The 14,347-nt window shown below is 38.0% G+C and overlaps 1 protein-coding gene across 8 annotated transcripts in view; it reads left to right on the top strand.

The window, feature by feature from the left end:
* The first annotated feature begins 221 nt into the window (after window positions 1–221).
* TTLL7 (tubulin tyrosine ligase like 7) overlaps window positions 222–14,347 on the top strand; it is a 159,760-nt gene continuing 145,634 nt past the window's right edge. For 2 of the 8 annotated variants that reach the window (XM_034653776.1, XM_034653777.1), the window contains exons 1-2: window positions 227–609; window positions 2,543–2,613. The gene's annotated coding sequence lies outside the window, so the exon portion shown is untranslated. Of the gene's footprint in view, window positions 610–2,542; window positions 2,614–14,347 lie in introns of all 8 variants that reach the window. The other 6 variants (XM_034653774.1, XM_034653778.1, XM_034653779.1 and 3 more) reach the window with 5 other exon arrangements.

Raw genomic sequence — 14,347 nt, 5'->3', positions numbered from 1 at the left:
GAAGAGGTGGCACGAAAGCAGGGCTCCTGCCAGCTCCCTTTCGCATCTCCCCAGGAGGGGACACCGCCCAGGCGCGCCCGTTGCTAGGTCTTCTGTTTGCCGCGTTCTAAAGGAGCCCTGAGCGGAACCAAGGCAAACCCGGAGGGGGGTGCCTGGAAAAGCTAAGGAATTGTGCGCAGTCAACAGCCAGGGAGAGCAGCTGCTCCTCTGTTGGTCCCTTCTGCCCCCAAGCCCTCCCGGCGCTGCTGGGAAGCAGACGATTCCCCTCGTTCTTGGTTCCTCCCAACCGTCGCCGGTCCTCAGCGCCCTCCACGTCCGCCCCGCTCCGCACGTCGCGCACCCCCGGTCGCAGCCCGCGAATGGTCTGGCCCTCGGTAGCCACCACCCCCTTCGGCAGCGACAGCTGCTCCAGCTGCTCCGGGTGGAGCGCCCGAAGCCCCGAGCCGTGGCTGCTTAGGGCGGCGGGCGGGCGGAGGGGAGCACCGGACCACCAGCGCAGGCTGCCGGGCCCGGGAGCAACCGCCCGCGGGAAACCGGGAAGCGGAGGGGCGGCAGAGGGACCGCCTGCAGCGGGCAGGAGAGGACCGGGGCTGGGCTTCCCTCACGTCGGTAAGTACCTGCTGCTCCGATCCTCCCCGACCCCCTTTCACTGCCCCCACACCCCGAGGTATCGGCCCCCACCAGGGACGGTCATTGCTCCAGGGACACTGGCTCCCACGGGAGCAGCGGGACCGGGACCTGCTACTGTTAGGACTAATGATTCAGCACCATTTGTGCCCCGAGAGAGATTTGGGCAGAATGGGGGAGGGTGTGGGGGGAGGGAGGACGAGGTCAGTTGCTGTGCTCTCACCTCAGTTTCTAGGCTTCAGAGGTACCATCCGGGCGGGCGGGGTCGGGTAGGGGGAATGAGGAGGCTCCCTGCTGGCTTGTTCCGTAATTCCGTTCTTTTCCCAGAGCACCGTACAAACCTCGGTGAGTGTGCGGTGCAGTCTTTAAAGTGTGTCAGATTAGTGTCTTTTTCCCACATGCGAGTGAAGTATGGGGCCCTCGTCTATACCTGTCAGTTTCTTTACTTCTTGCTCAACTGGATACCTAATTTAAGCAATCGTCCACTCAGTTTTTCCTTGCACAGCATTCCCCCGCTAATGTGTGAAATAGATGCTGTGTCCAAGTTGTCTTGTGTTCAGAGTCGGTTGCTTGGTCTTGGTATAGGAAGAAAAGATTTAAGGGGGATAAGAAATAATACTTTCAGAGTCTAGTCACTTATTTTAGATATATTATTTCATTAAATCATAACAACAACCCAGAGCCAAAGGTGGAACATGAGGAGCCTGGAAGTTAAATTACATGCTCAAGGTCACAGAACAGGAATTTGAATACAAGTCTCCATGACTCCAAAGCCCATGGATCTTCCACCGTATTACAGAGTTAGTCGTGTGTCCAAGTGTAAGTGTACATACAGATGGCCCGTTCGGTATTAAACATAAAATTAATTTTCATAAGAGTGATCGCAAACAATAGCAACAACCTGTAAACTTACTGTGTATGGAATTATTGTTCTTTTAGTAAGAAAGGGCTTCGAATTATGTGGGAAAAAATTTTCTTAGAAAGCATATGCCAAAAAGTAATATCTGGACAACACTGCAAAGGAGAGCTAGGTCATAGCAGGAGATGTTTGACACATTTTTGGCAGTGATACATGGTGGATGCTCAAATGTTGGAAAAATCAATTAGGAAAGTAAAACAAAACAAAACAAAACACCTAGAAATCTTTTTCTTTTTTAAAACTTAATGGAAACATTTGCAATAAGACCAGTCATCTAGTTCATGGGGTGTGTGACTGAACTGTTTTTGTGGGGTGTGTCATCCCATGATAGGGTGACAGATAAACCCAGACTGATAATGTTATTTGATTCATTTTCATAGTAGGTGGTAACTCCATTTTACAGACTAAGGAACTGAAATAGAGAGAAGGTTCAAGATCATATGGCTAGTAAGTGCTGGAATTTGGACAAGCATTGACTTACAAAAAATATGTGTGTTGTGCAAAATGTAGTTCTGTATAGTGGGAAACTGCATTGATTTGTTTTTGCTCTGCCCTTCAGAGTCAACAATTATATTGACCTGTATGTTCTTTCTGAAAAAATAACAGATGCTGGGTTTTTCTTTGTCTGTTCTTGGCCATTTGATTTGCTTTCATTTATGATTTATGCATTCTCTCTTAAGATGTGAAACTCTTGTTGCTGTCTCCGGAGGCAGGTTGCTATAGTACATATGCTCGTTATCTCTTAAGTACTGGAATAGTACTTGACGGCAGATAGGAACTTGGTCATCTTAGTCTGTTATTTCTAAAATATTGAACTATTTACATTGGAGAATTATTAATGAGGATATTGAGAGGCTAAAGCTCATGGCCTAAATAAGGCCATAAAACAAATTTATGTATGTTGTTCACACAAGACTATAAGAGAAGAAGGATCATGTGATGACTTAAATTTGATTTCTAGGAGGTAATTTCTTTTTGTTCTTTGTATGGCTGTAGACTATATCCTGAACCTTGGTGAGGCATCTCGCAGTCCAGTCTGTTTAACTACACGGAGGATGGCAGAACTGGTATGAATAAATAAACAAAACTACGATCCCACTTCTATTTAAAAAAAAAAGAAAAGTGCACATCCTAGCGATAGTCAGTGGGAACATTTTAAAACAGAGGCAACACACATTTTATTTAGATAACATCACCAACTATGAATATAATACCAACCCGGTTTTAGCACTGCATCTTTTCTCACTCTTCTCTCTCTCTTTCTGTATATATGTATGTATTTGTTGAATGACTGCTGTCTGCAGAACATTCAAATTCTTGACTTCAAGGAACTTAAAGTCTAGCTGGAGACGTATTTACTTACACATGAGTAATTAAGAAAATAATTAGAATTGGCTTAATACAGGAAAAGGTGGTGCTATAAATGCTATATCAACATCCTAGGTAGGAGAAATAGTAGAGGCTGGTTTCATAAGAGAATGAGGAAACTCTTCATGGATGGAAGTGAATTAAATCACTCTGCCAGATGGGAAGGATTTGGATAGGAAAAGACAAAGCCAGACAAGGAGGTTCAGCTAAGTGCTCATATACTGTTTGAAGAAACAGTGACAAATTGTGAAAAACCTTGCTTATCAGGCAGTGGAATCTGCTCATCTGGTAGTCATAGGGCACTAGTAGCACAGGTTACTAAGCAGGCCGAGTTTCTCTTTGGATGGTCTTGCTCACATACTCCATATTCCTTGTTCTAAGTGTCCTTCCAGAAAATGCTATAGTTCCTGGGTACATAGATTAAAAGGATTGTCAACTGAACCCAGAAGGAGTTTTCTATGAAAGTAACATTTTTCCTCTTTCAAAGAAGCTTGCCTTTTTAAAAGCCTTCCCTTTCCATTATAGAATTATGAACAATTTGGAAACTATAAGAATGTAAAAAGGAAAAAAAAATCACCATACTTGTACTAACTAAAGACAAGCACTATTAATATTTTGATGTGATTTTGATATTTTCTTCCACTCTTTTTTTCTGCGCATAGTTTTAATCATGATATATATATTACTTTTTAAAATGTTTTTACTTTAAATTTTAAAACATTAGTTTTCATTTAATTACAACTGGAAAGTGAACTTTTAAAATATCTACATAATTTTCCATTAGGTAGATGTATGATAATTTCTTAACCATTCCTCAGTGTTGCTATATTTTTGATGATAATAACTAATGCTGTGATGAACATCTTTGTTCATAAACTTTTTTCTTTATTTTGGAAATTGGTTTCTTACTACAGAGCCTCAGAAATGAAATTTCTGGGTTAAAAAGCATGAAATCTTAGTTCAATTTTTTAAAAAAATTGAGATATAATTGACATATAACATTATATTAGTTTCAGGTGTAACATAATGATTTGATATTTATATATATTGCAAATCATCACCACACTAAGTCTAGTTAATATCCATCACCACACAGTTACAATTATTTTTTCTAATGATGTGTAATTTGACTATTTTATGCAAGAAACTCTACTGGATTCTGCATGTTCTCTGGACATTACAAATTAATTATAAGATATTGGCATATTATTAATTACTAACCCTCCTATTTGTGGTTCCTCAGATTACACTTTTTCACACAATCTCCTCTTTTGATTAGAAAAACTATTTAAATCATGGCTACTGGGCAAAATAGACAAAGGGGATTAAGAGGTACAGACTTCCAGTTAAAAAATAAGTAAGTCATGGGGATGAAAAGTACAACATAGAGCATATAGTCAATATTATAATGACTCTGTATGGTGCAGATGGTAACTACACTTATTTGGTGTAGTGGTGAGCATTGCATAACGTAGAGCATTGTCAAATCACTGTGTTTTACACGTGGAATTAATGTAATGTTGTATGTCAACTGTACTTCAATTAAAAAAAATCATGGGCAGTAGGAGGAAGGCAGACAATTGGGGCCTGAGGAGAGAAGATGTAAATGAAGCTGGAGAGCATGTTTGGTGAGAGCCCGCAAGATGTTATAGTCAGAGAAGGGAATATATGATGGACAACGTTCTGGTTTTAGCATTGTATTTGTGGACCTCAATTTCCTCCCCTCCATCCTCCCTTCAGGTGTCTACCCTCACCCTTATCTCTTTCTAATTTCAGCTTCTTCCGCCCTCCTGTATCAGATTCCTAGGTCTCCAGCTTCAGTATCCTGGCAATGCAAAGATTATGAACTTACTCTTGCACTCTAATTTAGAGAATCCACATAGGTGAGGGTGGGAATTTCAGACCTCCTTCCAGTTCTTAGCAGAAGCCCTGGTTACAAGGTACAAGAGAGTGTGGTAGGCATTGACGACTTCTGCCCCTTCTCCATTGTGCATTACTAGAGACAGCTTCTGAGAGAGTGGCCACTGAGAGAGACAGAACATTCCCAGCATCTCCCCTGGGCATTCAGATGCTTCCTTCCCCTTGTTTCCAGTAACCCTCCACCTTCCCCTTGTCTCCAGTAATCCTCCACTAACGTAAATTCCCCTCAAGGAGGAGAGAGGCTATGCCTCCCTTACCCTGCCATTTGTAGGGAGGAGTGAGGCTACCTCTTTGCTTTGGCTGGGTTTCTTATTCCCCCAGTCTCTCACCTGTGCTTCCTCTGGGTCCCACCCCATCCTACTTGGAATTTCAGAAGCCATTGAGGCAGGAAGGCCATTAAGTGTCTCTGAGGACCAGCAGAAGGGGAGTCACTGGGATATGAATGTGCCTTGAGGGCACAAGTGGGGAGCATAGGCAGGTTTTTATAATGTGCCATTAGTCTTGGGAGACCTGAAAGGAAGTGAAAACTGAAGCATCAACTTTACAAATCCAAAGTAGCCCCCGCTTTTTAGGACCTGACAGATGATTTCTGGTGGAAGCTGGACATTGAGGAAGAATTTGTCCTGTGCTTAGTTGAGACCTATTATTTAAAACAGTTTCCTTAAGCTCTTAGGAAGTGGTAAATTTATTTCCATTAGTCTTAGGTATTATCTGTCAAAGTTGAACGGGGCCTAGCCAACAATTTCCCTTTACCCGTATTTCTGTTAATTCCCATTTGACATTGATTCGTTTACACACTCCTGCCCATAGTACATATAGTAGTTGGGATTGTTTGGGCTCTGGGAAGGTGAGTGATAAAGCCGTTTTACTCTTTTTTTCCTTAACTTTTCACTTGCAAGTGACTAGTTGGCCTATGTTCCTTTGCCTCGTTTGAAGGTTTAGAGTTAGGTGGTCAAAGTGACCACTGGGTCTTCTCCGAGTCTGACCCAAAGGTCTGAGAATACCTTACTTTTGAAATTGATGATATTCTTGGTTCACTGGGTACGCTGAAACATACACATTGTTTGATTTTTTAAAAATTGTGTTGTGGCTCTTGAGTTTCCAAGCTTCTATGTTATTTTGTTCTTCTGCTTAGCCATGTGAAATAGAACATTATGTTTGACAAAGGATTATTTTGAGCATTTCTATCTCTTTTACCCACTACTTTGCAAAGTCTGGTCTGTGTCAGGTCTAATTCAACACGATGGTATTAGCTTATTTTTACATAAATTCTCCTTTCTCCTCCATTGGTGTATTTTCATGAAATGGACTTTTTAAAGTAAATTGAGCATTCGTAGATTTGAAAGATGGATCAGCAGTAATCCAGGCAGCAGCTTCAAGATTATTTTGAGGCTTTTTGTTGGATTAGAATTTTAGAGCTGCTTAGGTATACCTCTCTTTTAAGGTAGTATCCTCTTTCTTTTGTGAGAGAAGTGACCCCACTTAAAACTTGTTTGTGTAAAATCTGCTTTAATTGGTGTAGTCCTAATACTAGGTTTGACTGGTTTTATTATATGGATGGCCATATGTGTGGAGTATTGGTAGGAGAAGTTAGCAACTATGGATTTAATTTGAATCATTATGCTTGATGGGAAAATTTTCACGTGTAATTTTGTCGTTATTATTTAAACTATTTTTTCAAGGTACTTAATAAAATCTGTAACCATGTGTGATACTTATAGTGATTGCTTAAAAAATCAGGACAATAATTTTAGCACACAACTCGGTTTATATTTAGAATCAGTCAGTCTGCAGTTACCCAACAAATATGTGCTAGCTACTTTATGGAGAGGAACGATAGAAATTGGATACTTTCTATAATCAGCTTAATTTACATGAAACCAAATGGGGGCATTTTCACTTAGCTTTAGAATTGATCACATGCAAAATGATAATATTTAGTTACTTAGCATGTCTCAATCTAGAATATTAAATATTGTTTCTTCAGTTCAACAATGTAAAAAATCAAGGGAGAGGAAAAAAACAGGTGTAATTTGCGTGCACAATCGTGGTAGGATTAAAAATTGATCTACAGCTGCCCCTTTAGCTACTAATTTTGAAAATAGATGCTAGTATTTACTATTATATGTAAACAAAAGGATGATTTTTATTCATTTATGGATAGTTTTAATGATTTTACTTCTTTTTTTTTTTTTAAAGATTTTATTTATTTATTTGACAGAGATAGAGACAGCCAGCGAGAGAGGGAACACACAGGGGGGAGTGGGGAGAGGAAGAAGCAGGCTCATAGCAGAGGAGCCTGATGTGGGGCTCGATCCCAGAACGCCAGGATCACGCCCTGAGCTGAAGGCAGACACTTAATGACTGTGCCACCCAGGCGCCCCTAATGATTTTACTTCTTTTAGGATATTTGAGGAAAAAATAACTTGTGAAATTCATTGACTATTTATTTATTTATTCATTCATTCATTCATTTATTTAATTTATTTATATTTTTTAGTAGGCTCCACACCCAAGTGTGGAGCCCAATGCAGGGCTTGAACTCATGACACAGATCAAGACTTTAGTTGAGATCTAGAGTCGGAAGCTTAACCAACTAAGCTGCTCAGGTGCCCCCATTGAATACTTTTTTAAATCTCTGACATGTACATTTAGTCTACATCAGCGTCTCCCTTGGTCAGCACACACATTTCAACCCGTTATTTTTGGAAAATCGAAGCAAGTTAATTTCTGCAACTTGCTACAAAAATTAAAGGAAAGTAGACATCTTAAATATTAAGGAAAGTTTGAAAGGGGGGTGATCAGTGCTTCTTAAAATCAAGTGGACCGTATGTATGTGGAAAGGCATTTTCACTTGTCAAAAATCAGTGCCAAATGAGTATTTCAGGAAGAAAGAAAAGTTTACTGCTCCATATGTGAGGGGGCTGTCATTTCAGAATAGGAGGCATTTTCTCTTTTAAAAATTTATCTTGGGCATAGAATATGTAATAGCTATTTTCATCCTTAACTAAGGAATTAAAAGTTAAATGTGTTCCTCATTGGTTATAGTATAGCATATTTACTTCAATAACATGCTTGAGAGTGTATCTGTGAATTTTGTTTTTAGAACCCATAAGGAACCAGAATAAATATGAATATGAAGTAAGGTTCCTAAAGTGTAGCTGCTGCTGCTTCTTTTTTTTTTTTTTTTTTAAAGATTTTATTTATTTGTCAGAGAGAGAGAGAATACAAGCAGAGGAAGCAGGGGGAGTGGCAGACAGAGGGAGAAGCAGGCTCCGCGCAGAGCAAGGAGTCTCCATGTGGACTGGATCCTAGGACCCTGCGATCATGACCTAGGCCAAAGGCAGATGCTTAACTGACTGAACCACCCAGGAATCCCTAAAATGTAGCTTCTACTGGGAATAAAATTAAGCAAATATACTTAGCAATATCTATGAATATGTATATTTAGATCTCCAGATAAAATTACCTAATGGTCCAGTAGCTTTCCTGTCTTTGATAGAACTGAACATATTCTGATATTATGAAAGTGATTATCATGCTTTCTAGAAGAAAAAAGTAATGACTTTTTCAGAGTAGTATGAAAATATTGTGATTTATGTATTTATTTGGGTGATTTCTGACATTTTGTAGGCATTCCACAAATGCAACTTGTTCTTCCACTTAATATTTAATATTAGTTTTATATAATTTCTTATTGTGATAAAAAACACATGACATAAAATTTACCATGTTAACCATTTTTTTTTCAATATTTATTCTTTTTTTTTTTAAGATTTTATTTATTTATGTGACAGAGAGACAGCCAGCGAGAGAGGGAACACAAGCAGGGGGAGTGGGAGAGGAAGAAGCAGGCTCCTAGCGGAGAAGCCTGATGTGGGGCTCGATCCCAGAACACTGGGATCACGCCCTGAGCCGAAGGCAGACGCTTAACAACTGCGCCACCCAGGCACCCCTACTATGTTCATTTTTACAGTCTGTAAACATGGAATGTCTTCAGGATTTAGGTCTTCCTTGATTTCTTTTATTAGCAATTTATAATTTTCATTATACAGATATTACCTGTGTTTTGTTAGATTTTTTTAAAAAAGATTTTTACCTATTTGTCAGAGAGAGAGAGAGAGCAAGCGAGCACAAATAGGGAGAGAGGCAGGCAGAGGGAGAAGCAGGCTCCCTGCTGAGCAAGGAGCCTGATGTGAGTCTCAATTCCAGGCACCTGGGATCAGGACTTGAGCTAAAGGCAGATGCTTAACTGTCTGAGCCACCCAAGCGTCCCTTGTTAGAATTACACCTAATTATTTCATTTTGTTTGGAGCAACTGTAAATGACATTCATTTTAAATTTGTTTCCATTTTTTTTTGTTGTCAATATATAGAAATGCAGTTGGTTTTTGTGTATTGATCTTGTATCCTGAAACCTTACTGAAGTCATATTTTGGATCTAGGATTGTAGATTCTTTGAGAATTTTTTTTTCTTTATCATCTGCAGACCAAGACACTTTCTTTTTTTCCAGTCTGTTAAAATTAAAATGAATCTTTAATTGTTTTTCTTGCCTTATTGCAAGTGCTAGAAATTCTAGTATTGTGCCAAATAAGAACAGTGAGAGTGGACATCCTTGCCTTGTTCCTGATCTTAAAGGAAAATTATTCAGTCTTTTACTGTTAAGTATGATGTTGGCTGTAGGTTTTTTGTAGATGTTCTTTATTAGGTTGAGAAGATTCCCCTTCTCCTTCTAGTGTACTGAGACTTTTTATCCTGAATGGAGGTTGAATTACGTCAAAATTCTTTTTTTGCATTAATTGATGTGGACATAATGATTTTTTCCTTAGCCTCTTGACATAGTGAGTTACATTGATTAATTTTTGAATATTGAATGAACCTTGCACACATGAATAAATCCTTTTTGGTCATATAAACACATCACACACACACACACACACATACTGTTGCATTCAATTTGCTAAAATTTTGTTAAAGATTTTTGCATTTAACTTCATGAAGGATATTGGTTTGTAGTTTCCTTTCTGTTGTACTTTCTTATTTGGTTCTGGTTGTTAGAATACTACCAGTCTCATATGGTGCTAAGAAATCACAATTTGTTGAATTTGGATGTTGTGTCAAATTCAAATGTCCATAATTACCTGAGCAGGCTATTAAAATACCTTTTTTCCAACTACATAACTCTGTGCGGCCAATTTTTTTTCATGTACTTCCAACAAAAACAACTTCTCAAAATAAATGCGGAAGCAAATATGAGAATCTGTGCTCTATGAAGCAAGATGTTAAAGAGATTTTAAAAACTAGAAAGCACCACTCATTTTTTTTTGAAAAAATTATAGCTATTTAAAAATAAGATGCTTTTGTTAATACATAATAGTTTTCAGCATTTATCAATTTTAGTTTCTAATAGCGTAAATATTAATAGTTATAACCTACAAAAACTAAAAGTCAAGAAAATTTAAAGAGTGTAGAGTTCCAACATCAAAAAAATTTGAGAATCACTACTAAGACAACCAAGACAAGAAGAAGAGTGAAACCAAAGTCATGGGCATGTGCATTTCACACTGGCATTGGTTTTACCAAGTTGTTCCATGTGCTTGTTTTCCTTTTTCTCCACTAATACTTTTATTTCACTAAAGATGCTTTTTCATCCACGCTGACTCAGTGATATGTACTCCTTTCCCCTAGGATAAATATGATAAAAAGACCAATAGAAGAACCTTATGATGCAATCTTTATGAAATGAAATCCCTCAAAATTATCCCCATTCTAACTTTAATAAATCCACATACAGATATATAAGCATATTTTAAGTTAAAAGCTATAATAAATAGAATTACAATATTAATTCAGTGATTGCTTATGCAAGGAAGAAGTAATTTAAAATGTTTTGTTAAGAATTGACTCAAAGATAGTATAGGAAATATTTGAATTACTGTCCTTTGATTTTGATGATTATAAATAGCTTTTCTTTTTTACTTTTCCCCAGTACTTTATTGAGTATAACATAGATCGTATACTGTACAACTTGGTGAGTTTTTATAAGATTTTGGTAAATAGCATTTGAAGTTATATAGTTTGTAATCAATGAACATATAAGATGAGATTTTTGAATCTGAGAATATCAGTGAAGAAAAAAAACAAGATGAAATGAGCTAAGAGAAACATTAGCTCACAAAATCCATTTTGAAATCCTATATGTGTATTAGAGCAGAGCACACACTTAATTTTGAGTTTTCTAACTTCTAGGCAAAGAGGAAAACATGAAAAATTTAATGATTGAACAGCTCATCCATGAGAAAAACCAGTTGCCTAAGAGGAACAAAGTTGTTCCCGTCTAAAATCTAGAATGAAATTTCTCCTATAATTTCTTTAAAAGTGGATTCAGTATAGTTTAATACAATTTTCTCAATACCATTACACCGAAAGTCAGCAGGATTCACTGGGCTATTTTTTCTCATGTCCTTCATCTAGGCCCATGGTGTGGCTCTGTGTCGTTGGGGGAAATAACCTCTAGAGATCTGATTATTTGCTTCTCTAACATGAGAATAACATCTACCTTGTGATGTAGATAAAGATTGTATGTGCTCAATAAATAATTATTCTTTTCCTCAAGGCTGTTCTGTTAGGGTGTCTGTGAGCAGCCATGTGCTGTGGCTCAGGTCCATAGCTCTCGGATAACCTGGCTTCATGCAGGAATGGACCTTATAGTGTCTCAAAGAATGAAAGTTCTGCATATCTTTTAGGAGTTCCTTCATGCATATTATTTTGAGGGGCAATGCATTTGAGGCTTTATTCCCTCAAATGACTTGTTTTCAGTGAAGTAAAGACTCCCATGATTTGAGAGTCTGCTGGGCTGAGTGACAGGAGTTTACCAAGTATCTGTTACCTAAGTAGAAGGCTGTTGGAGCTCTGCACTAAAGTAGACGAAAGGAATGACCCTAGACTAGTTTTGAAACTTCCTCCAAAGTCAGTTTTGCACTACGGAAGAGTGGGTGATGGAAGTCCCAAGCTTCTGACTGGAATGTGGCTCCAAATGCTTATTTCAGGTGGCACAGCCTTCTGTACACATGAAGGACGTGGAACTACTGCTTCCACTTCTCTTACAGAGAAACATAATATTTTTTTTCTTCAGACCAAAATATTTTTTCTAGAGTGTTTTTTTAAACCATCAGTCAAGTCTGCAGGGGGAGGCTGAAAACCAAATTGTTGGGGTTTGGTGAATTCTCACTTAGTAAAAGATGAATTAGGCCCTAGACTTTTTGAACAGAGCAGTAAAGTCAGTTTGTAGTGATTTTGCAAGCATTCCAGAAGATTACTTTTCTTTCTTAGTAGTCTTTTGAAGTCAACTATCAAAACAATGTAATCGGTGTTTGATTTTTAAAATCTTTTAAGTCTTTATTAGAATTTTCTTTCAGTAGTAATCCCTCGAGAATGCCTTAAGCAAGTCCTACAGTCTGTATCCATTTTCCACATCATTAAAAGCCTTCTGGGGCTACCCAGGAGGACTAACTTAGATTCACTGTGGTTGTCTGCAGGCTTTTAAGGCTAGAGCACACTCTCTCCTCTCTGCTTCAGTGGAAAGGCCCGGATCTTTCTTGTCCAAACAAATTTAGTAGGAAAGTTGTGGTCTTAGGTTCAGAGTCAATTAGGTACTTTTAATATGTGTTGAACTAATGAATGAATTAGGATCAAGTTTATATCCTAGCCCCCATAACTGTTTTGAAATTATAAGCAACTAATTTGATAATAACATAGCCAAATATCTTTCATATGAGAAATTTCCAATTTCATCACTGTCAGATTAGAATGTCCAGGTTTAAATAAAGGCTCATTTATTTATAATATATACATAATATAATATAATTCTATTAGTTATGTAATTATTAGTTATTAATAATTACTAATATATAGTATTATATGTTATAATAAAATAAATTTTAGTTCTCATTTACTTCTCCTTCTGCAAACATGGAAACACCTCTTGCTTTATTGGAATGCTTTCTGGTATACTTTTGATTTAAACTGATCCTTAAAAAATAAGTTATAAAATGAAGTACAAAAGTCAATTATAAAAATATTGAAAGACTGAAGATTAGGTCCTTTGTAGCTAAATGTTATCATGTAACATATTTTTGGCCATTAAGACATAAATGGAAGTCTTCTAGGTGGATTCTGGGGATATTTATTCATTGTTAAAGAGGAAAGATGGAGCTGATACTGTTCTTTGCACTTTCTTCCTGCCATGAATGTTGTGAAAATGTCCACATGCATTTAAAAATTACAGTTTTCTTGGTTTAAGCAGATAATGTTTGGGTATCGTTACCAGCAGCAGAACACATTTTTAGCTAAAATTGCCTGTCTGCCTGTCCTCCTTCCCTTCCCTTCCCTTCCCTTCCCTTCCCTTCCCTTCTTCCCTTCCCTTCCCCTCCCCTCCCTTCCCTTCCCTTCCCCTTCTCTTTTCCTCTTTTCCTCTTTCTTTCTTTCTTTCTTTCTTTCTTTCTTTCTTTCTTTCTTTCTTTCTTTCTTTCTATAATTTATCTGTCCCATTTGAGTTTTGAATGTGGTTCTGGTTTAGGGTCCCTTATTAGGTTGCATCCTTTAATTTGTGGGTTCTTCTGAGGAGCCAGCTAAATGGACTGGGAAGCTGAGTAAGAAGAGCTGCTTTGGTTCATATACCCCCCGGGCACATTTGTAACTCAGTCTTCCTGACTGGTGTCTGCATCATTTCTTATCCTGATGGTCTGCTCAAGCAGTTGCCTTGGATTCCATAGTAGATGAAGGGTTATTCTTTTAACTCTATGATGTTTAGTAGATGAGATGGTTGGTAGATGAGATAAATGTTACATAAAATCTAATGCACTAAAATGAAGAAAATAAGAAATTCATTGTTTTGTTATAGGCTACCTAGAGGGAGTTATATTTAAAGTACAAACTTAAATATTTAGTGTAGTATAGGGGAAATAGTCACATAAGTTTTGTTAATGGAATTAAATGAATAAAGAAAACATTGTTGTATCCTAAAAACATACCTAAGTTGTCCGATCTTGGGACCACAGTATGGCTTTGGAAATTATTAATTGTACCTTCCCCCACCTCTCTTTCTGGCCCCAAAGTACCGCATTTGAATTAAGATTCAAATGTAACAAGCTCTGAGTTATGTCTACTTATAGTCTTGCTGTCTGTGCTCCAAGAGGAAATACTTGGCTTATGACCAATTTTTTACCCTCTTTGGGCATCATCAGAGCTGTGGATGCTGCAGCCTGTTTCTTCCCGAGATGAATCAGCGATGCTGTCTGCCGGCCAGCTCCAGCCATGGCTGGCTGTTGATTCCAATAGTTGGGCCCATAATGTTATGTGAAGCTACATAATGTAGAAGATCGTAGAGCCATTTAATTTCAGCCAAAAATTTGAAACAAAGAAATGGTATGTGGTTTTCTTTTTCACATTTTAAGATTGCATAAATTTATAACTATAAAATTTGAAGGTTAACTTTGAAGAAAGACTGGCAGA

Source organism: Ailuropoda melanoleuca, chromosome 2, assembly GCF_002007445.2.
Source record: "Ailuropoda melanoleuca isolate Jingjing chromosome 2, ASM200744v2, whole genome shotgun sequence".
Classification (NCBI taxonomy): domain Eukaryota; kingdom Metazoa; phylum Chordata; class Mammalia; order Carnivora; family Ursidae; genus Ailuropoda; species Ailuropoda melanoleuca.
Note: the sequence above shows the minus strand (reverse complement) of the source record. Positions and strands in the feature narration are given on the sequence as shown.